Raw genomic sequence first — 24,608 nt, forward strand, 5'->3', positions numbered from 1 at the left:
CTTAGAGTAGGATTGAAGGCTGGCACAACATTAAAAGAGGGAATGTACTGGCATTGATTAATGATTGGCTAACAGACAGACAGACAGACGGAAAGCAGGGATTCAGAATAAATGGATTACTCTTCCACTGAGGTTACCACAAGAATCACTGCAGGGGCCCCAGCTGACATCTCAGTTGTTTGGAAATGGGGACCAATGCAATATTGTCAATTTGTGGATAGTATGAAGCAAGGGAGGTAATGGGCTAGTGGTATTAGATTAGATTAGATTAGATTAGATTACTTACAGTGTGGAAACAGGCCCTTCGGCCCAACAAGTCCACACCGACCCGCCGAAGCGCAACCCACCCATTCCCCTACATTTACCATTTTACCTAACACTACGGACAATTTAGCATGGCCAATTCACCTAACCTGCACATCTTTGGACTGTGGGAGGAATATTATTGCTAGACTGCTTACCTAGCGATCCAGGTTCGAATCCTGCTTTAGCAGATGCTGGAATTTGAATCTAATAACACTCTGGAATCACTAGTAAAAGATGGTCATGAAACCACGGTCAGAGATCCCTGCCTGATCCACTCGAGGGCTGTAATGTTTAACTTTAGTTTCTGAGTTATATTGTGAAGAAATGTGTTCCAGAACTTTTAGCTGTTTTGTTTATTTCTCAAATTTACAGGTGAACTCTGGGTTAACTTGCTTTCTTATGGTTGAGCTGTTAAACCATTTTAAACTGATTTCGAGTCATCAACTCTCACTCCCTGCCTCAGATTTAGATTAGATTTTAGATTAGATTACTTACAGTGTGGAAACAGGCCCTTCGGCCCAACAAGTCCACACCGCCCCGCCGAAGCGTAACCCACCCATACCCCTACATCTACATCTACATCTACCCCTTACCTAACACTACGGGCAATTTAGCATGGCCAATTCACCTGACCTGCACATCTTTGGACTGTGGGAGGAAACCGGAGCACCCGGAGGAAACCCACACAGACACAGGGAGAACGTGCAAACTCCACACAGTCAGTCGCCTGAGGCGGGAATTGAACCCGGGTCTCAGGCGCTGTGAGGCCGCAGTGCGAACCACTGTGTCACCGTGCCACTCATTATCCATTTATTCCACTTGCTGATCAAACAGCTAAGATCAGGAGTGAACTTCAAAGTCAACATCAGGAAGTCAGGCAGCCCCTCCAATCCTGGGCCCACAGCACACAGAGTCACAGAGCCAAAGGCCCTTCGGCCCACTGTGTCTATGTGACAGTACTATCCCACACAGAGTCACAGAGCCAAAGGCCCTTCGGCCCACTGCGTCTATGTGACAGTACTATCCCACACAGAGTCACAGAGCCAAAGGCCCTTCGGCCCACTGCCTCTATGTGACAGTACTATCCCACACAGAGTCACAGAGCCAAAGGCCCTTTGGCCCACTGTGTCTATGTGACAGTACTATCCCACACAGATTCACAGAGCCAAAGGCCCTTCGGCCCACTGTGTCTATGTGACAGTACTATCCCACACAGAGTCACAGAGCCAAAGGCCCTTCGGCCCACTGTGTCTATGTGACAGTACTATCCCACACAGAGTCACAGAGCCAAAGGCCCTTCGGCCCACTGTGTCTATGTGACAGTACTATCCCACACAGAGTCACAGAGCCAAAGGCCCTTCGGCCCACTGCCTCTATGTGACAGTACTATCCCACACAGAGTCACAGAGCCAAAGGCCCTTTGGCCCACTGTGTCTATGTGACAGTACTATCCCACACAGAGTCACAGAGCCAAAGGCCCTTCGGCCCACTGCCTCTATGTGACAGTACTATCCCACACAGATTCACAGAGCCAAAGGCCCTTCGGCCCACTGTGTCTATGTGACAATACTATCCCACATAGAGTCACAGAGCCAAAGGCCCTTCGGCCCACTGCGTCTATGTGACAGTACTATCCCACACAGAGTCACAGAGCCAAAGGCCCTTCGGCCCACTGAGTCTATGTGACAATACTGTCCCACACAGAGTCACAGAGCCAAAGGCCCTTCGGCCCACTGTGTCTATGCTGACCAACAAATAGCAAACTGCACCAATCCCACCTCACCCATAGCCAGCTGTGGCCTGACGTTGTAAATGCTCATCCAGATCCTTCTTAAACTTTGGGAGTGTACCTGTCTCCCCAATCCTCCTCTCAGGCAGCACACTCCATGTTTCTACCACTCTCTGGGGGAAACATTCTTTCTCTGATCCTCACTAAACCACTTCCTTCTCGTTTTAAACCAACGCTATCTGCTCTTGGACATGTCTGTCCTGAAGGGGAAGAGATTCTCACAATCTGCTCTGTGCCTCTCATAAGTTTGTATCTGTCAGTTAGACACCACCTCAACTCCTTCTGCTCCAGGGAACACAGACCCAGCCAATCTAGTCTCATCTCATAGCAGAGACTTTCAATTCCAGGCAACACCCTGGGGAATCTCCCTCTGCTTCCCACCCCACCCTGTATAATCCCATCCTTCCAATAGTGGAGGGACCAGAACTGCACACAACACTCCCAACTGCGGCCTCACTGATGTTTCAAACAGTTGGGAACAAGATTTGTCTGTTCCTCCATTCCACTCCTGTCTAATGAAGGTAAGCATCCTCATTAACCACCAGCCCACCGCCCCCCCGCAAATTCCCCTCCGAGCCCCTCACCGTCCCGACTTGGAAACCCATCGCCGTTCCTTCTTGGGTCAGAATCCTGGAATTCCCTCCCTCCAGTCTACCCTACAGCACAGGGACTGCAGCGGTTCAAGAAGACAGGTCACCCCCACACTCTCAAGGGGAGCAACTAGGGATGGGGTGATGAATCCTGGGCACAGCCGGGAAACCCATATGAAATGGGCTTTTTCTAATTATTAAGCAAGTAGGAAATCATAGAGTTCGCTCCCTGACAAACTATACTCATAGCTCGGATGCAAGGATAGAAAGTCTCCAAATTTGCAGATGACACTAAAATAGGTGGGACAGGACGTGGCAACGACAAGACAAGAAATCTCCAATAGACCTGGAGAGCTTTGGTGAATGAGTCACAGTTTGGCAGATGGTTATCTGTTTTGGTGGGAGAGATTGAAAAGCATTCAATTATTGAAATGGACAGAAATTTCACAGTGTTTCACTGCAGAGGGATTTGGGTATTAGCCAGTTTTGAGATTTGGGTGACCTTACACATGAACTACAGGAAACTGTCCTGTCAGTGAGATGGGAGGGAAGATGGAATTCTGGCATTTATTGCTAAAGGATGAGAGTATAAGAGACATATTACTCCAACTGTACAAGGCATTACTGAGCCTGCACCTGGAGATTTGTAGATAGTTTTGGTCCCTTTACTTGAGGTGGGATTGGAAATTGTTCAAAGGAGATTCGCTTGAATAATTCCAGAAATGAAAGATTTATTTTATAAAGAGGGATCAAGCAGTTTAGGCCAAAAATCACATTCTCCCTCATCACTGACCCTACGTAAGTGCGCACTCGCTCAGCACTGACCCTCCGTAAGTGCCCTCTCCCTCAGCACTGACCCTCCGACAGTGCCCACTCCCTCAGCACTGACCCTCCGATAGTGCCCACTCCCTCAGCACTGACCCTCCGACAGTGCCCACTCCCTCAGCACTGACCCTCCAACAGTGTCCACTCCCTCAGCACTGACCCTCCAACAGTGCCCACTCCCTCAGCAATGACCTTCCGACAGTGCCCACTCCCTCAGCACTGACCCTCCGACAGTGCCCACTCCCTCAGCACTGACCCTCCAACAGTGTCCACTCCCTCAGCACTGACCCTCCAACAGTGCCCACTCCCTCAGCACTGACCCTCCGACAGTGCCCCCTCCGTCAGCACTGACCCTCCAACAGTGCGGCACTCCCTCAGCACTGACCCTCCAACAGTGCTCACTCCCTCAGCACTGACCCTCCGACAGTGCCCACTCCCTCAGCACTGACCCTCTGACAGTACCCACTCCCTCAGCACTGACCCTCTGACAGGGCCCCCTCCCTCAGCACTGACCCTCCAACAGTGCCCACTCCCTCAGCACTGACCCTCCAACAGTGCCCACTCCCTCAGTACTGACCCTCCGACAGTGCCCACTCCCTCAGCACTGACCCTCCGACAGTGCCCACTCCCTCAGCACTGACCCTCCAACAGTGTCCACTCCCTCAGCACTGACCCTCTGACAGGGCCCCCTCCCTCAGCACTGACCCTCCAACAGTGCCCACTCCCTCAGCACTGACCCTCCAACAGTGCCCACTCCCTCAGTACTGACCCTCTGACAGTGCCCACTCCCTCAGCACTGACCCTCCGACAGTGCCCACTCCCTGAGCACTGACCCTCCAACAGTGCCCACTCCCTCAGCACTGACCCTCCGACAGTGCCCACTCCCTCAGCACTGACCCTCCGACAGTGCCCACTCCCTCAGCACTGACCCTCCGACAGTGCCCACTCCCTCAGCACTGACCCTCTGACAGGGCCCACTCCCTCGGCACTGACCCTCCGACAGTGCCCACTCCCTCAGCACTGACCCTCCGACAGTGCCCACTCCCTCAGCACTGACCCTCCGACAGTGCCCACTCCCTCAGCACTGACCCTCCGACAGGGCCCACTCCCTCAGCACTGACCCTCCGACAGTGCCCACTCCCTCAGCACTGACCCTCCGACAGGGCCCACTCCCTCAGCACTGACCCGCTGACAGTGCCCACTCCCTCAGCACTGACCCTCCGACAGTGCCCCCTCCCTCAGCACTGACCCTCCGACAGTGCCCACTCCCTCAGCACTGACCCTCCGACAGTGCAGCACTCCCTCAGCACTGACCCTCCGACAGTGCCCCACTCCCTCAGCACTGACCCTCCGACAGTGCCCACTCCCTCAGCACTGACCCTCCGACAGTGCCCACTCCCTCAGCACTGACCCCCCGACAGTGCCCACTCCCTCAGCACTGACCCTCCGACAGTGCCCACTCCCTCAGCACTGACCCCCCGACAGTGCCCACTCCCTCAGCACTGACCCTCCGACAGTGCCCCACTCCCTCAGCACTGACCCTCCGACAGTGCCCACTCCCTCAGCACTGACCCTCCGACAGTGCCCCACTCCCTCAGCACTGACCCTCCGACAGTGCCCACTCCCTCAGCACTGACCCTCCGACAGTGCCCACTCCCTCAGCACTGACCCTCCGACAGTGCCCACTCCCTCAGCACTGACCCTCTGACAGGGCCCACTCCCTCGGCACTGACCCTCCGACAGTGCCCACTCCCTCAGCACTGACCCTCCGACAGTGCCCACTCCCTCAGCACTGACCCTCCGACAGTGCCCACTCCCTCAGCACTGACCCTCCGACAGGGCCCACTCCCTCAGCACTGACCCTCCGACAGTGCCCACTCCCTCAGCACTGACCCTCCGACAGGGCCCACTCCCTCAGCACTGACCCGCTGACAGTGCCCACTCCCTCAGCACTGACCCTCCGACAGTGCCCCCTCCCTCAGCACTGACCCTCCGACAGTGCCCACTCCCTCAGCACTGACCCTCCGACAGTGCAGCACTCCCTCAGCACTGACCCTCCGACAGTGCCCCACTCCCTCAGCACTGACCCTCCGACAGTGCCCACTCCCTCAGCACTGACCCTCCGACAGTGCCCACTCCCTCAGCACTGACCCCCCGACAGTGCCCACTCCCTCAGCACTGACCCTCCGACAGTGCCCACTCCCTCAGCACTGACCCCCCGACAGTGCCCACTCCCTCAGCACTGACCCTCCGACAGTGCCCCACTCCCTCAGCACTGACCCTCCGACAGTGCCCACTCCCTCAGCACTGACCCTCCGACAGTGCCCCACTCCCTCAGCACTGACCCTCCGACAGTGCCCCACTCCCTCAGCACTGACCCTCCGACAGGGCCCATTCCCTCAGCACTTACCCACTGACAGTGTCATAGTCGTTGAGTCAGAGAGGTCTACAGAACAGAAAAGGCCCTTCAGCCCATTGGATCCATTCTAGCCTAAACCTGACTATTCTCTAAACCCATTCCCCAGCGCTTGGTCTGTAGTCTTGGTTTCACAAGTTCAATGTGATGAGTGTTCCTGCCTCTCCCACCCTCTCAGGCAGTGAGTTCAAGAATCTCCACCCCCCCTCCGGGTGAGAAATAGTTCCTCACATTCCCCTGTCACCCTCCTGCCCCTTTTGTTTCCGTCTCTGCCCCCGGTCATTGATCCCTCGATCAAGGGGCAAAGACTCTTCCTGGTCACTCCATGTATGCCCCTTAGAACATTCGACAGAGCAGCCCAAATCATGGCTCACGTAGACACCAACATCAGAATTGGGACGAGAGAGAAAAGGATTTCAGGCAGCAATTCTGGGAGCTAGGGTGGAAGCTTCGAGCTAGTTATCTCGGGTTTGTTGCCCGCGGTGTTCCACAGGGGTCAGTGCTGGAGCCACTGCTGTTTGTAATATACATAAATGATCTGGAAGAGGGCACTGTTGGTCTGATCAAGTTTGCAGATGACACAAAGATTGGTGGAGTAGCAGAAAGCATAAGGGACTGTCAGAGAATACAGGAGGATATAGATAGACTGGAGAGTTGGGCAGAAAAGTGGCAGATGGAGTTCAATCCAGACAAATGTGAGGTGATGCATTGAGGCAAGACTAATTCTAGAGCAAATTACACCGTAAACGGAAGAGCCTTGGGAAAAGTTGATGAGCAGAGAGATCTGGGAGTTCAGGTCCATTGTACCCTGAAGGTTACTGCACAGGTGGATAGAGTGGTCAAGAAGGCATATAGTATGCTTGTCTTCATCGGACGGGGTATTGAGTATAAGAGCTGGCAAGTCATGTTAAAATTGTACAAGATATTGGTTTGGCCGCATTTAGAATACTGTGTACAGTTCTGGTCGCCACATTACCAAAAGGATGTGGACGCTTTGGAGAGGGTGCAGAGAAGGTTTACAGGGATGTTGCCTGGTATGGAAGGTGCTGGCTATGAAGAGAGGTTGAGTAGGTTAGAGTTGTTTTCATTAGAAAAAAGGAGATTGAGGGGGGACCTGATTGAGGTTTACAAAACCATGAAGGGTATAGACAGGGTGGATAGAGAGAAGCTTTTTCCCAGGGTGAGGGATTCAATAACGAGAGGTCACGCTCTCAAGGTGAGAGGTGGAAAGTTTAAGGGGGATACACGTGGTAAGTACTTCACACACAGAGGGTGGTGGGCATCTGGAACGCGTTGCCAGCAGAGGTGGTAGAGGCAGGTACGGGAGATTCATTTAAGATGTGTCTGAACAGATGCAGGAGGAGGTGGGGAGCAGAGGGAGACAGATGCTTAGGAATTGGGCGACAGGTTTAGACAATGGATTTGGATCAGCTCAGGCTTGGAGGGCCGAAGGGCCTGTTCCTGGGCTGTACATTCTCTTTGTTCTTCATACTTTGTTCTAACTGGGAATATGTTGCTGGAAAAATGCAGCAGGTCAGGCGGCATCCAAGGAGCAGGAGAATCGATGTTTTGGGCATGAGCCCTGCTGCGCTTTTCCAGCAACACATTTTCAGCTCTGATCTCCAGCATCTGCAGTCCTCACTTTCCCCTCCAACTAAAGTTCAAGTACTATAGATGGGTCAGTTTTTGTCCAGTGTGTGCAGGAGGGTTTCCTGACACAGTATGTAGACAGGCCAACAAGGGGCGAGGCCACATTAGATTTGGTACTGGGTAATGAGCCCGGCCAGGTGTTAGATTTGGAGGGAGGTGAGCACTTTGGTGATAGATTCGGTTATATTTACTTTAGTGATGGAAAGGGGTAGGTATATACTGGAGGGCAAGAGTTATAGCTGGGGGAAAGACAATTACGACGCGATTAGGCAAGATTTAGGATGCATAAGATTAGATTAGATTCCCTACAGTGTGGAAACAGGCCCTTCAGCCCAACCAGTCCACACCGACCCTCCAAAGAGTAACCCACCCAGACCCATTTCCCTCTGACTAATGCATCTAGCACTACGGGCAATTTAGTATGGCCAATCCACCTGACCCGCACATCTTTGGACTGTGGGAGGAAACCCACGCAGACACGGGGAGAATGTACAAACTCCACACAGGCAGTCGGCCCGAGGCTGGGATCGAACCTGGGAGCCTGGTGCTGTGAGGCTGCAGTACTAACTAGGATGGGGAAGGGAACTGCAGGGGATGGGCACATTAGAAATGTGGAGCTTATTCAAGGAACAGCTACTGCATGTCTTTGATAAGTATGTACCTGTCAGGCTGGGAGGGAGTGGTCGAGTGAGGGAGCCGTGGTTTAGTAAAGAAGTTGAATCTCTTGTCAAGAGGCCGAAGGCTTATGTTAGGATGAGATGTGAAGACTCACTAAGGGAGGTTGCGAGTTACAAGTTAGCCAGGAAAGACCTAAAGAGAGAGCTAAGAAGAGCCAGGAGGGGACATGAGAAGTTGTTAGCGGATAGGATCAAGGAAAACTCTAAAGCTTTTTATAGGGATATCAGGAATAAAAGAATGAGTCAAGTAAGATTAGGGCCAATCAAAGATAGCAGTAGGAAGTTGTTTGTAGAATCAGAAGAGATAGGGGAAGTATTAAATGAATACTTTTCATCAGTATTCACATGAGAAAAAGACACTGTGGTTGAGGAGCATACTGAGATACAGGCTACTAGACTAGACAGGATTGAGATGTTAGCAATTCTGGAGAGTGTGAAAATAGATAAGTCCCCTGGGCTGGATGGGATTTATCCTGGGATTCTCTGGGAAGCCAGGGAGGAGATTGCAGAGTCTTTGGCTTTGATCTTTATGTCGTCATTGTCTACAGGAATAGTGCCAGAAGACTGGAGGATAGCAAATGTGGTCCCCTTGTTCAAGAAGGGGAGTAGAGACAACCCTGGTAATTATAGACCAATGAGTCTTACTTCGGTTGTGGGTAAAGTGTTGGAAAAGGACATAAGAGATAGGATTTATAATCATCTAGAGAGGAATAGGGAGATTAGGGAGAGTCAACACGGTTTTGTAAAGGGTAGGTCGTGCCTCACAAACCTTATTGAGGTCTTTGAGATAGTGACCAAACAGGTGGGTGAGGGTAAATGGTTGATGTGGTGTCTCTGGATTTCAGTAAGGTGTTTGATAAGGTTCCCCACGGTAGGCTGTTGAAGAAAATACAGAGGCATGGGATTGAGGGTGATTTAGCGGTTTGGCTCAGAAATTGGTTAGCTGACAGAAGACAGAGGGTGGTGGTTGATGGGAAATATTGGTGGTTGATGGCCACCTGGTGTTCAGTTACTAGTGGTGTTCTGTAGGGATGTGTTTTGGGGCCACTGCTGTTCGTCATTTTTATAATTGACCAGGATGAGGGTGTGGAAGGGTGGGTTAGTAAATTTGCAGATCACACTGACGTCAGTGAGTTGTGGGTAGTGACGAAGGATGTTGTAGGTTACAGAGAGACACAGATAAGCTGCAGAGCTGGGCTGAGAGGTGACAAATGGAGTTTAATGTGGACAAGTGTGAGGTGATTCACTTTGGTCGGAGTAACAGGAATGCAAAGTACTGGGCTAATGGTAAGATTCTTGGTAGTGTAGATGAGCAGAGAGATCTCGGTGTCCAGGTACACAGATCCCTGAAAGTTACCACCCAGGTTGACAGGGTTGTTAAGAAGGTACACAGTGTTTTAGCTTTTATTAATAGAGGGATCGAGTTCCAGAACCATGAGGTTATGCTGCAGCTGTACAAAACTCTGGTGCGGCCGCACTTGGAGTATTGTGTACAGTTCTGGTCACCACATTATAAGAAGGATGTGGAAGCTTTGGAAAGGGTTCAGAGGAGATTTACCGGGATGTTGTCTGGTTTGGGAGGGAAGGTCTTACGAGGAAAGGCTGAGGGACTTGAGGCTGTTCTCGTTAGACAGAAGAAGGTTGAGAGGTGACTTAATAGAGACATATAAGATAATCAGAGGGTTAGATAGGGTGGACAGGGAGAGCCTTTTTCCAAGTATGGGGACGGTGAGCACGAGGGGACATAGCTTTAAATTGAGGGGTGATAGATATAGGACAGATGTCAGAGGGAGTTTCCTTACTCAGAGAGTAGTCGGGGGGTGGAACGCTCTGACTGTAACTGTAGTAGAATCACCAAGTTTAAGGGCATTCACATGGTCATTGGGTAAACATATGGATGGGAATGGGATAGTGTGGGTTAGATGGGCATCAGATCGGCTTCACAGGTCAGCCCAACATCGAGGGGCCGAAGGGCCTGGACTTAGATTGGATTACTTACAGTGTGGAAATAGGCCCTTCGGCCCAACAAGTCCATACTGACCCGCCAAAGTGCAACCCACCCAGACACATTCCCCTACATTTACCCCTACCCCTAACACTACGGGCAATTTAGCATGGCCAATTCACCCTGACCTGCACTGTGGACTGTGGGAGGAAACCCATGCAGACACGGGGAGAATGTACAAACTCCACACAGAGAGTCGCCTGAGGTGGGAATTGAACCCGGGTCTCTGGCGCTGTGAGGCAGCAGTACTAACCACTGTGCCACCGTGCTGCCCACAAATGTTACATGTTCTCCAGTCTATCTCAATCAGGTCCACCCTCCCCCTCCCCAGATTCCTCCAAGGGAAACAATCCCATCTCTCCCCATCAGTGAAACGTTCCAACCCCCCCCCCACAGTAACATCCTGGTGGATCTCCCTCTGTCTCCCCCTCCTCCTCCTCCCAGCACTGTCCCAGTCCTCCTGGGACATGGATTCAGAACCACACACAGGACCCCAGCTGGGATCTGACCAAGGTTTGACCCAGGTCCTGTATCACCTCCCTGCTCTACAACTCCATACCTCAACCAATAAAGGAATCGTCAGGGAGTGCTGGCCATTTACAACAATGTCCCTCTGATACTCACTGCTCCCCAGGGTCCTACTCTCCATCTTGGCTGTCCTGCCCAAGTCCATCAACTCACCTCACCTTTATCCGGATGGAATTCCTTTTGCCACTGACTTCACCCCCCCCCCCCCCCCCGCCCCCGCCGTCCGACCAGTTTGTCTGTCTCCCCCACTGTAATCTGAGGTTATCTTAGATAAATCTCCTCCAACCATTAGCCTCTGCTCCCTATCCCTCAGCCAATTTGGGATCCAATTTGACAAATTTCCTTTGGGCACATGGATCTTTACCTTTGCCATCTGTCTCCTGTGTGGGACCTTATTGATAGCTAAGCTGAAGTTCAAGGAGACGATATCAAACATAGAACATTATAGTGCAGAACAGGCCCTTCAGCCCTTAATGTTGGTGCTGATCTGTGGAACCAATCTGAAACCCATCTATCCAACACTGTTCCATTCTGGTCCATCACCTCATTGGGATTGTATTATACACCTCCTAATAGTCAGTGAGAAATTGAGAAACAGATCTGTAAGGAGATCTCAGCTATCTGTAAGAATAATAGGGTGGTTATGGGAGGGGATTTTAACTTTCCAAACATAGACTGGGACTGCTATAATGTTAAGGGTTTAGATGGCGAGGAATTTGTCATGCATGTACAAGACAATTTTCTGATTCAGTATGTGGATGTACCTATAGAGAAGGTGCAAAACTTGACCTACTCTAGGGAAATAAGGCAGGGCAGGTGACTGAGGTGACAGTGGGGGAGCACTTTGGGGCCAGCGACCATAATTCTATTAGATTTAAAATAGTGATGGAAAAGGATAGACCAGATCTAAAAGTTGAAGTTCTCAATTGGAGAAAGGCAAGAACTTTCAAAAGCTGATTGGAGGCAGGTATTCGCAGGTAAAGGGACGGCTGGAAAATGGGAAGCCTTCAGAAATGAGATAACAAGAATCCAGAGAAAGTATATTCCTGTCAGGGTAAAAGGGAAGGCTGGTAGGTATAGGGAATGCTGGATGACTAAAGAAACTGAGGGTTTGGTTAAGAAAAAGAAGGAAGCATATGTCAGGTATAGACAGGATGGATCGAGTGAATCCTTAGAAGAGTATAAAGGCAGTAGGGGTATACTTAAGAGGGAAATCAGGAGGGCAAAAAGGGGACATGAGATAGCTTTGACAAATAGAATTAAGGAGAATCCAAAGGGTTTTTACAAATATATTAAGGACAAAAGGGTAACTAGGGAGAGAATAGGGCCCCTCAAAGATCAGCAAGGCGGCCTTTGTGTGGAGCTGCAAGAGATGTGGGAGATACTAAACGAGAATTTTGCATCAGTATTTACTGTGGAAAAGGATATGGAAGATATAGACTGTAGGGAAATAGATGGTGACATCTTGAAAAATGTCCAGATTACAGAGGAGGAAGTGCTGGATGTCTTGAAACGGTTAAAGGTGGATAAATCCCCAGGACCTGATCAGGTGTACCCGAGAACTCTGTGGGAAGCTAGAGAAGTGATTGCTGGGCCTCTTGCTGAGATATTTGTATCATCGATAGTCACAGGTGAGGTGCCGGAAGACTGGAGTTTGGCTAACGTGGTGCCACTGTTTAAGAAGGGCGGTAAAGACAAGCCAGGGAACTATAGACCGGTGAGCCTGACCTCGGTGGTGGGCAAGTTGTTGGAGGGAATCCTGAGGGACAGGATGGTACATGTATTTGGAAAGGCAAGGACTGATTCGGGATAGTCAACATGGCTTTGTGCGTGGGATATCATGTCTCAAACTTGATTGAGTTCTTTGAAGAAGTAACAAAGAGGATTGATGAGGGCAGAGCAGTAGATGTGATCTATGTGGACTTCAGTAAGGCGTTCATGGGAGACTGATCAGCAAGGTTAGACCTCATGGAATACAGGGAGCACTAGCCATTTGGATACAAAACTAGCTCAAAGGTAGAAGACAGAGGGTGGTGGTGGAGGGTTGTTTTTCAGACTGGAGGCCTGTGACCAGTGGAGTGCCACAAGGATCGGTGCTGGGTCCTCTACTTTTTGTCATTTACGTAAATGATTTGGATGCGAGCATAAGAGGTACAGTTAGTAAGTTTGCAGATGACACCAAAATTGGAGGTGTAGTGGACAGCGAAGAGGGTTACCTCAGATTACAACAGGATCTGGACCAGATGGGCCAATGGGCTGAGAAGTGGCAGATGGAGTTTAATTCAGATAAATGCGAGGTGCTGCATTTTGGGAAAGAAAATCTTAGCAGGACTTAAACACTTAATGTTAAGGTCCTAAGGCGTGTTGCTGAACCTTGGAGACACCTTGGAGTGCAGGTTGATAGCTCCTTGAAAGTGGAGTCACAGGTAGATAGGATAGTGAAGGAGGTGTTTGGTATGCTTTCCTTTATTGGTCAGAGTATTGAGTACAGGAGTTGGGAGGTCATGTTGTGGCTGTACAGGACATTGGTTAGGCCACTGTTGGAATATTGCGTGCAATTCTGGTCTCCTTCCTATCGGAAAGATGTTGTGAAACTTGAAAGGGTTCAGAAAAGATTTACAAGGATGTTGCCAGGGTTGGAGGATCTGAGCTACAGGGAGAGGCTGAACAGGCTGGGGCTGTTTTCCCTGGAGCGTCGGAGGTTTAGGGTGAGAGGGGAAAGATATAAAAGAGACCTAAGGGGCAACTTTTTCACCCAGAGGGTGGTACGTGTATGGAATGAGCTGCCAGAGGATGTGGTGGAGGCTGGTACAATTACAACATTTAAGAGGTATTTGGATGCGTATATGAATAGGAAGGGTTTGGAGGGATATGGGCCGGGTGCTGGCAGGTGGGACTAGATTGGGTTGGGATATCTGGTTGGCATGGACAAGTTGGACCGAAGGGTCTGTTTTCATGCTGTACATTTCTATGACTCTAAATTACTCTCTTTGCCTGTCCAATGACCACTGAAATACACTTAAACTTGGTGATTCTACTACAGTTACAGTCAGAGCGTTCCACCCCCGACTACTCTCTGAGTAAGGAAACTCCCTCTGCCATCTGTCCTATATCTATCACCCCTCAATTTAAAGCTATGCCCCCTCGTGCTCACCGTCCCCATACTTGGAAAAAGGCTCTCCCTGTCCACCCTATCTAACCCTCTGATTATCTTATATGTCTCTATTAAGTCACCTCTCAACCTTCTTCTGTCTAACGGGAACAGCCTCAAGTCCCTCAGCCTTTCCTCGTAAGACCTTCCCTCCCAAACCAGGCAACATCCCGGTAAATCTCCTCTGCACCCTTTCCAAAGCTTCCACATCCTTCTTATAATGCGGTGACCAGAACTGTACACAATACTCCAAGTGCGGCCGCACCAGAGTTTTGTACAGCTGCAGCATAACCTCCTGGTTCTGGAACTCGATCCCTCTATTAATAAAAGCTAAAACACTGTGTGCCTTCTTAACAACCCTGTCAACCTGGGTGGCAACTTTCAGGGATCTGTGTACCTGGACACCGAGATCTCTCTGCTCATCTACACTACCAAGAATCTTACCATTAGCCCAGTACTTTGCATTCCTGTTACTCCGACCAAAGTGAATCACCTCACACTTGTCCACATTAAACTCCATTTGTCACCTCTCAGCCCAGCTCTGCAGCTTATCTGTGTCTCTCTGTAACCTACAACATCCTTCGTCACTATCCACAACTCACTGACCTCAGTGTCATCTGCAAATTTACTAACCCATCCTTCCACACCCTCATCCTGGTCAATTATAAAAATGACGAACAGCAGTGGCCCCAAAACACATCCCTACAGAACACCACTAGTAACTGAACACCAGGATGAATATTTCCCATCAACCACCACTTCTGTCAGCTAACCAATTTCTGAGCCAAACCGCTAAATCACCCTCAATCCCATGCCTCTGTATTTTCTTCAACAGCCTACCGTGGGGAACCTTATCAAACACCTTACTGAAATCCATATACACCACATCAACCATTTACCCTCACCCACCTGTTTGGTCACTATCTCAAAGACCTCAATAAGGTTTGTGAGGCACGACCTACCCTTTACAAAACCGTGTTGACTCTCCCTAATCTCCCTATTCCTCTCTAGATGATTATAAATCCTATCTCTTATGTCCTTTTCCAACACTTTACCCACAACCAAAGTAAGACTCATTGGTCTATAATTACCAGGGTTGTCTCTACTCCCCTTCTTGAACAAGGGGACCACATTTGCTATCCTCCAGTCTTCTGGCACTATTCCTGTAGACAATGACGACATAAAGATCAAAACCAAAGGTTCTGCAATCTCCTCCCTGGCTTCCCAGAGAATCCCAGGATAAATCCCATCCAGCCCAGGGTACTTAGCTATTTTTACACTCTCCAGAATTGCTAACACCTCTTCGTTGTGAACCTTAATCCTGTCTAGTCTAGTAGCCTGTATCTCAGTATGCTCCTCAACCACATTATCTCTTTCTCATGAGAATACTGACGAAGAATATTCATTTAGCACTTCTCCTATCTCCTCTGATTCTACAAACAACTTCCCACTGCTATCCTTGATTGACTGTAATTTTACTCCAGTCATTCTTTTATCCCTGACATACTGATAGAAACCTTTAGGGTTTTCCTTGATCCTATCCACCAATGACTTCTCCTGTCCTCTCCTGGCTCTTTAGCACTTTCCTGGTTAACTTGTAACCCTCAAGCGCCCTAACTGAGCCTTCACATCTCATCCTAACATAAGCCTTCTTCTTCCTTTTGACAAGAGATTCAACGTCTTTACTAAACCACAGCTCCCTCACTCGACCACTTCCTCCCGGCCTGACAGGTACATACTTATCAAAGGCACACAGTAGCTGTTCCTTGAATAAGCTCCACATTTCAATTGTGCCCATCCCCTGCAGTTCCCTTCCCCATCCTATGCATCCTAAATCTCGCCTAATCACATTGTCCTTGCCTTTCCCCCAGCTGTAACTCTTGCCCTGCGATATATATCTATTCCTTTCCATTGCTAATGTAAATATAACCGAATTGTGGTCACTATCACCAAAGTGCTCACTTACCTTCAAGTCGAACACCTGGCCAGGCTCATTCCCCAGTACCAAATCTAATGTGGCCTCACCCTTTGTGGCCTGTCTACATACTGTCTACATACTCCTGCACACACTGGATAGAACTGACCCATCTCCAGTACAGTATTTCCAGTCAATATTTGGAAAGTTAAAGTCCCCATGACAACTACCCTGTTACTCTCGTTCCTACCCCAGAATTATCTTTGCTATCCTTCCCTCTCCATCCCTGGAACTGTTCAGAGGCCTATAGAAAACTCCCAACAGGATGACCTCTCCTTTCCTGTTTCTAGTCTCAGCCCATACTCCCTCAGTAGACGAGTCCTCAAACGTCCTTATCCAATAGATCTCCCTCTCAGCCTTTGCCTCTCCAGGGAGAACAGTCCCCTAGCTTTTCAATCTATCCCCATTGCTGAGCTTTCTCAACTCTGGGACCATTGTTGTGAATCGCTTCAGCTCCCTCTCCAAAGAATTCACATCCTTCCTATAATATGATGCCCATAACTGTTTAACATGTGTTCATTGTCCCTTGAGAGGGTGGGGGTGAGCTGCCTTCTTGACCCACTGCAGCCCCTGTGCTGGAGGGTAGACCCACAGTGTCCCTGAGGGAGGGAATCCTAGGATTCTGACTCAGGAAGGAACGATGATAGATTTCCAAGTGGGGGACTTGGAGGGAAACTTACAGGGTGTGGTGTTCCTAAGTACCTGCTGCCCCTTGTCCTTCTGGGTGGAAGGGGCCATGGATTTGGAAGGTGCTGCCTGAGGGTCTTTGGTGAGATCCTGCAGGGGGCATCTTGTAGCAGGTACAACACTGCTGTTACTGAGCGTCGGAGGAGGGAGGGAGTGAGGGGATATTTGTAGGTGTGGGCTCAATCGGGGTGGGGGGGTGGGTGCTGTTTTATCCCGGGATGGTACACACTGCTGTTACTGAGTGTCGGTGGGGGGGATGAGAGGGAGGGGATGTTTGTGGGTGTTGAGCTTATCGAGTGTTGTTGGAGCTGCCCCCATCCAGGGGTAAGTGGGGAGTATTCCCTCACCCTCCTGCCTTGTACCTTGTCGATGGTGGGACAGGCTTTGGGGGGAGTCTGGAGGGGAGTTACTCGCTGCAGGATTCCCAGCCTCTGACCCTGCTCCTGGAGACAGTGGGTTGATGGGGTGGGTCCAGGTGAGTTTCTGGTCAATGGTAACTCCCAGGATGTTGGTAGTTGGGGGAGGATTCAGTGACGGTGACACTATTGAATGTCAAGGAGTGGTAGTTAAATTGTCTCTGACTGGAGATGGTCAGAGCCTGGCATTTGTGTGGGGCAAATGTTACTTGCCTGGATATTGTGCAGATCGTGTTGATTTAAACACGGATTTCTTCAGTGTCTGAGAAGTCATGAATGGTGCTGAACATTGTACGATTATCAGTGAACATCCCCACTTCTGACCTTATGATGGTCTGGAGTTTGGAACAATGAAAAGAGACCTAGTTCATGTTGAAATTATGCTGAAGGTGACTGATAAACCTGACGTGAAAAGGATATTTCCTAACGTGGGTAAATGAGAATAATAGTTACATAGCTTCAGGTTAAGGGGTCACAGATATAAAACAGAGGTGTGGAGAAATTGAACCTGAGGAGTTCACTCTCCCAAACTGCAGTGGATTCTGGGACACTGGGTAAATTTAAGGAGGGAATAGACAAGGGTTTGAACAAGAAAGTGAGATGAGATCAGTCACCATCGCATTAAATGGTGGAATCAGCTCAAGGAGCTGAGTGGCGTCCTCCTGTTCCTTATTCTCATCAATATCCCCCGAACATCCAAATGCAGCACTTCTGCTCTGTTACAAAGAACATCATTTAAAAAGAAACTTGTTTGACAAAACTGATCTCCTTTTCAGACCTCAGTGCTGGCCCAGCCTATTGTTAATGTGCAGTTTAACACAACCAGTGACCACATCCTCTGCAATAAATTCAAATATTCTGCTGCCTGTTACCAGTCAGCTTGCACCTTCCTTCTCCAGCGTCTGTTCTCAAACTGTGGTGTCATAAAACAACAAAAAGAACAAAAGAGAAATACAGCAGAGGAACAGGCCATTCGGCCTCCAAGCCTGTGTCGATTGTCACGCCCTAACTCAACTAAAAAAACAAACCTTCTGCCCTTATTCAGTCACTATCTCTATTCATGTAACCGTCCAAGTGCCTCTTACACATCACCAACGTGCCTCTTCCAGGCTCCTACCACTCTCTGTGTGAAAAACTTCCCTCAAACATCTCCCTTAAACATGCCCCCTCTCACCTTGAACCTGTGCCCCCCCCCCCACTTTGTAACTGAAACCTCAACCCCTGGGGAAAAGTCTCTGACTATCCCCCTGATCTCTGCCTCTCGCTGTTGGGTAGCCCTCTATCAGGTCTCCTGTCAGCTGCTGCCTTTCCAATGAAATCAATCCTTGTCTGTTTAACCTTTCCCCATAGCCGAGACCCTCGAGACCAGGGGACATCCTGGTGAACCTTCTCTCCACTCTCTCTCTCTCTCTCCAAAGCTTCTCCCTCCTCCTGTGAGTGTGGAACCAAAACTACACACAATACCCCAAACGCAGCCTAACAAGGGTTATATATCGCTGTGACGTAGTTTACCAACTCTCGTACTCCATGGCCCAGACGATGGAAGCAAACATACCGTAGTCCTTCCTAACCACCTTGGCCACCAGTGTTGTCACTGTTGGGGAGCTGTGGACCTAGGTCCCTCTGTAGGTTCATATTCCGAAGGGTTCTGCCATTAACAGTATAATTCACACCTGAATTTAATCCTCCTTTGTCTGGAGTATTTACTACATAACCGATCTTTTCTACAGAGTCTATAGAGGAACAAGAGACATGTACTCTCCCTGCCGTTACTCTCGAGGAGATTTATCAACCCTCAATCTCACTTAGTTTGATGCCTACCAGCTCTTTACTGTATGCATTCCTCTTCACTCATCGGTTACACAAGTTCCTCAGTCACCAGAGATTTTTGAATGTTTTTCTGTACTCTGTTTACACTTTGTTTGGGGCAACACAGTGGCTCAGTGGTTAGCACTGCTGCCTCGGGCAACTGACTGTGTGGAGTTTGCACATTCTCCCCGTGTCTGTGTGGGTTTCCTCCGGGTGCTCCGGTTTCCTCCCACAGTCCAAAAATGTGCAGGTCAGGGTGAATTGGCCATGCTAAATTGCCCATAGTGTTAGGTGCATTAGTCAGAGGGGATTGGGTCTGGGTGGGTTACTCTTCGGAGGGTCGGTGTGGACTTGTTGGGCCGAAGGGCCTGTTTCCACACTGTAGGGAATCTAACCTAAAAATGTTAGAGAGATTTGGTTTATCCCTCTTGGATTAAGTGGTGACCTTAATCATCGTTTTCAAAATTCCAAACAGTTCTGACAGGGTAAAACGGATATTCTGTCTCCACAAGCTGGTATGTCAGTAACTAGGATTCACAATTTCCAGATTGTCAGCAAGAGACTTTCGAGTGAGATGAGGAGAAACATCTTTACTCAGAGTACCGTTCGGATTTGGAATACCCCGTCTAGGAGAGTGGCAGAGGCAGAGTCGAGCCAAGGTTTCAAACAGTGCTGTGTATATATTTGATGTATATAGAGAGCTAGCGAGATAGGGCTGGAGCGTGGGACGAGCTGGCTAGCTCTTCCAGGAGCCGGTACAAACACGATGGATCAAATGGCCTCTGTCGGCACTGTAAAAGGCAATGATTCTCAGTGAATTGAAGAGAGACAAAATAATTGTTTAGTTTCTCAGCTATGTCCTCACGCTCCAGACCAAATCCTGTATGTTCTACTCGAACAGGGCTGTGTTTATCCGAGCCAATCTTTCCCTTATCATGTCTGCAGAGGTTTTGTCCCAGACTGAGTCTCAGGACTAGCATACGAAGGGAGATTGGATCGGTTAGGATCATACCCATTGGAATATCGATGAATGAGGGGGCAGGTCTGAGAGAAATCAATAAAATTCTGACAGGTCTGGACAGGGGTAAACACAGGAAATGTGTTCCCAATGAACAGGTATTTCTCAACCAGGGTGGTCACAGCTTATGTATATGGATTAGGGAGCTGTGGACCCAGGTCCCTCTGTAGGTTCATATTCCGAAGGGTTCTGCTATTAACAGTATAATTCACACCTGGATTAGGCCATTTAGGATTGGCAGACTGGGAAATCTCGTTACCCTGTGAAACCCGTAACCACAGTCAAGACCACAGCATACCGCGCTTTCAGGAAGGAGATAGCTTTAGAACTTGGGGTGGAAGGGTGTCTGGAGGGTAAAGCAACAAAATAGAGATATCGATTGGGTGAGCAGCCCCATCAGGGCTGAATGGCCTGTCCCTGTTTCTGTTTTTGATGCTGCAATATTTCGATAGAGTTATAAGAGGGGAAAGAATCAAAAGGGATGGGGGGAATTAGAAACAGCGGTCTGAGTTTGATCATCTACCATGACCATCTTGAGTGGGGGAAATCAGGCTCAAAGGGCCGAATGGTCTCCTGTTGCTCCTGTCCTCTCTGCTGTTTTGATTCTCTGTTCACAGTTCACTTCTGTGTGGTTTTCTCCCTTGCACCCAGATGATCTTTCCTCACTTTAATCAATTTCTTAGTAATTATTTATCTGATTCTGAATTGCTTTGAGTTAAACATTCTCTAGTCCAGTGGGTCCCAGTGCAGTTGGTATCAATGTTTTACACACACTGACTCTGGGATCTGCGGGATAATCCTGATTCAGGATTATCACTGTCCTCGGCATTCTTACAAGCTGCTTTCTTTCATCGAATGAGATCTTTCAATTCTTTGTTAGCTACTATTTGTATTTCAGTGAAAGGTTGTGGACCTTGTGTTTCTTTAGAAAGTAACCATTCTCCATCTGATATTAAACCCTTTACACAATCCAGCCGGCCTAATCTCTGCCTCACAGCTTCACAGATACTGTTCGAAAGGATGATGGAGTATAGCTCCCACAACACTCGAGAAGCTCAACACCATCCCGGGATAAAACAGCCTCCCCCCCCCGCAACCCCGCCCCCCCCGGATTGGGACCACACCCACAAACATCCCCTCACTCACTCCCCCCCCACCGACGCTCAGTAGCAGCAGTGTGTACCATCCTGGGATAAAACAGCCTCCCCCCCAACCCCACCCCCCACCGGATTGGGACCACACCCACAAACATCCCCTCCCTCTCCCCCCCCCCCCCCCGACGCTCAGTAACAGCAGTGTTGTACCTGCTACAAGATACCCTGCAGGATCTCACCGAAGACCCTCAGGCAGCACCTTCCAAACCCACGGCCCCTTCCACCCAGAAGGACAAGGGGCAGCAGATACATGGGAACACCCCCATCCCCTTTCCATTCCCCCTCCAAGCCCCTCACCATCCCGATTTGGAAATCTATCTCCGTTCCTTCCTGAGTCAGAATCCTAGGATTCCCTCCCTCAGGGACACTGTGGGTCTACCCTCCAGCACAGGGACTGCAGTGGGTCAAGAAGGCAGCTCACCCCCACCCTCTCAAGGAGGGCAATTAGGGACGGGTGATAAATGCTGGCCCCAGCTAGCAACACCCATGACTCATGAGTGAATAATGAAGAGGGGAGTTAAAGAGGTCCTGGGTAAAGCATTTGGAATGTTCTCACACTGATCACTGACAAGAGATATTGCCCATGGGAAGGGGAGTGGAAAGGTTCAGGACATCACGCAGATCCCAGAGTCAGTGTGTGCAAAGCATTGATACCAACTGCACTGGGACCCACTGGACTAGAGAATGATTAACTCAAAGCGTGTTCTCTCTCTCTGTCTCTCTCGATGTCAGCTACTGAGAGGGTAGACAGAAAGAGAGAGAGAGACGGAACATTATCTCCATTGAGGGATAGTATCTGAGGAAGGGGAAACACCAGGAGACAGGCCCTGACACAGAGCCACCTTCAGGGGCTAGAAGTTCAGAGTCAGGACCAGGAGTCAGAGTGGCCAGAGTGGCCTCCAGATGGTGTAGAATATGGAAAAAGGTGATTTAGGAACAACCAGAAAAGATCAATGGAACAACATGGATGGGAATGACCACTCTAGATGGGAGGACAAGCCTCAGAGAGAGAGAGATCATTTAGCCCCTCTAACTGGGCAGTGATCAGGAGCAGGAACCCTGTCTGATTTCCCCTCTCTCTCTCTAACCCAGGGATCACTGGACAGTGATCAGGAGCAGGAACCCTGGCTGATTTCCCCTCTCTCTCTCTAACCCAGGGATCACTGGGCAGTGATCAGGAGCAGGAACCCTGGCTGATTTCCCCTCTCTCTCTCTAACCCAGGGATCACTGGGCAGTGATCAGGAGCAGGAACCCTGGCTGATTTCCCCCCTCTCTCTCTCTCTAACCCAGGGATCACTGGGCAGTGATCAGGAGCAGGAACCCTGGCTGATTTCCCCCCTCTCTCTCTAACCCAGGGATCACTGGGCAGTGATCAGGAGCAGGAACCCTGGCTGATTTCCCCTCTCTCTCTCTAACCCAGGGATCACTGGACAGTGATCAGGAGCAGGAACCCTGGCTGATTTCCCCCCTCTCTCTCTAACCCAGGGATCACTGGGCAGTGATCAGGAGCAGGAACCCTGGCTGATTTCCCCTCTCTCTCTCTCTCTCTAACCCAGGGATCACTGGGCAGTGATCAGGAGCAGGAACCCTGGCTGATTTCCCCCCCCTCTCTCTAACCCAGGGATCACTGGGCAGTGATCAGGAGCAGGAACCCTGGCTGATTTCCCCCCTCTCTCTCTAACACAGGGATCACTGGGCAGTGATCAGGAGCAGGAACCCTGGCTGATTTCCCCCCTCTCTCTCTCTCACCCAGGGATCACTGGGCAGTGATCAGGAGCAGGAACCCTGGCTGATTTCCCCCCTCTCTCTCTCTCTCTAACCCAGGGATCACTGGGCAGTGATCAGGAGCAGGAACCCTGGCTGATTTCCCCCCTCTCTCTCTAACCCAGGGATCACTGGGCAGTGATCAGGAGCAGGAACCCTGGCTGATTTCCCCCCTCTCTCTCTAACCCAGGGATCACTGGGCAGTGATCAGGAGCAGGAACCCTGGCTGATTTCCCCTCTCTTTCTCTAACCCAGGGATCACTGGGCAGTGATCAGGAGCAGGAACCCTGGCTGATTTCCCCCCCTCTCTCTCTCTCTCTACCCCAGGGATCACTGGGCAGTGATCAGGAGCAGGAACCCTGGCTGATTTCCCCTCTCTCTCTCTAACCCAGGGATCACTGGACAGTGATCAGGAGCAGGGACCCTGACTGATTTCCCCTCTCTCTCTCTAACCCAGGGATCACTGGGCAGTGATCAGGAGCAGGAACCCTGGCTGATTTCCCCCCTCTCTCTCTAACCCAGGGATCACTGGGCAGTGATCAGGAGCAGGAACCCTGGCTGATTTCCCCTCTCTCTCTCTAACCCAGGGATCACTGGGCAGTGATCAGGAGCAGGAACCCTGGCTGATTTCCCCTCTCTCTCTCTCTCTAACCCAGGGATCACTGGACAGTGATCAGGAGCAGGAACCCTGACTGATTTCCCCTCTCTCTCTCTCTAACCCAGGGATCACTGGGCAGTGATCAGGAGCAGGAACCCTGGCTGATTTCCCATGTTAACCCCAGACAGGATGGAAACTGATGGGGATTGATAATGATTGAAATCTGAGGGATGAGGAGAGTTTTGACAAGGCTGGGTATGTGGAGAGTTAAGTGGCCAATCGGAATGATGTGGGGGGAGGCAAAAAGAGTTTGAGAGGTGACGAGAAAGAGGCTGTAGTCTGAGATGAATCTGTAAAGGAGAATGAGAGAGAGAGAGGCGGGAGGGAGAGAGAGAGAGAGAGAGGGAGAGAGTGAGAGGGGAGGGAGAGGGAGAGAGGAGGAGAGGCAGATGAAAGCGAGTGGCCGGGAATTGGAGAATGGGAGGTATCGAGATGTTGTTGGTGAGAGTGGGAGAGGGTGAGGAAGTGAGGGAGAGGGATAGTGAGAGTAGGACTGAGCTGTAAAGACTGAGGTGAGCTGACATCACGGTAGACTGGCTCTGAGAGGTACCCATTTCTCTGGGTGAACACACCCACACACATACACACACACACACACACACACACACACGCGCACACACACACACACATACACACACACACACACATACACACGCGCGCTGTTAAACCAGTCACTTACAGATTCAGGGGATAATCCTCAGGGTCTCAGTGAGTTGCTCCTCTCTGATGTTGCACCCTGCTTTATGGCAGAACTGTGTGTGAGAAAACACAAACTCTGCATGAGCATTCACTTCGAGTTTCAGTTCATCAAAGAGTGGGTGATACGTTCGGATTTCCTGCCACAGTCCTCCCTCACGCTCTCGCTCTCTCGCTCTCTCGCTCTCTGTGTCTGTCTCTGTGTATAAAGCCCTCCCCTCCACTTCTGTATCTCACACAATAAACAGCCAAGACTGGGTGGGTAACATCCGGTTACACTCAGTCATGTGGACAACGGCGTCATTCTGTCGATCTCCACGGGATGGTACGCGTGCACATGTGGAGGTTCACGTGTATCTGTGTACATGGGGTCAGTCTGTACATGTGTACATGGGGTCAGTCTGTACATGTGTACATGGGGTCAGTCTGTACCTGTGTACATGGGGTCAGTCTGTACATGTGTACATGGGGTCAGTCTGTACCTGTGTACATG

General features: G+C 50.1%; 1 protein-coding gene across 1 annotated transcript in view; it reads right to left on the minus strand.

Annotated features, from left to right (window-relative positions):
• LOC140468441 (uncharacterized) overlaps positions 1–24,290 on the minus strand; it is a 74,392-nt gene extending 50,102 nt beyond the window's left edge. The window contains exon 1 of the mRNA XM_072564535.1: positions 24,099–24,290. The gene's annotated coding sequence lies outside the window, so the exon portion shown is untranslated. The remainder of the gene's footprint in view (positions 1–24,098) is intronic.
• Between the last annotated feature and the right edge of the window lie 318 nt (positions 24,291–24,608).

Source organism: Chiloscyllium punctatum, chromosome 47, assembly GCF_047496795.1.
Source record: "Chiloscyllium punctatum isolate Juve2018m chromosome 47, sChiPun1.3, whole genome shotgun sequence".
Taxonomy (NCBI): Eukaryota; Metazoa; Chordata; class Chondrichthyes; order Orectolobiformes; family Hemiscylliidae; genus Chiloscyllium; species Chiloscyllium punctatum.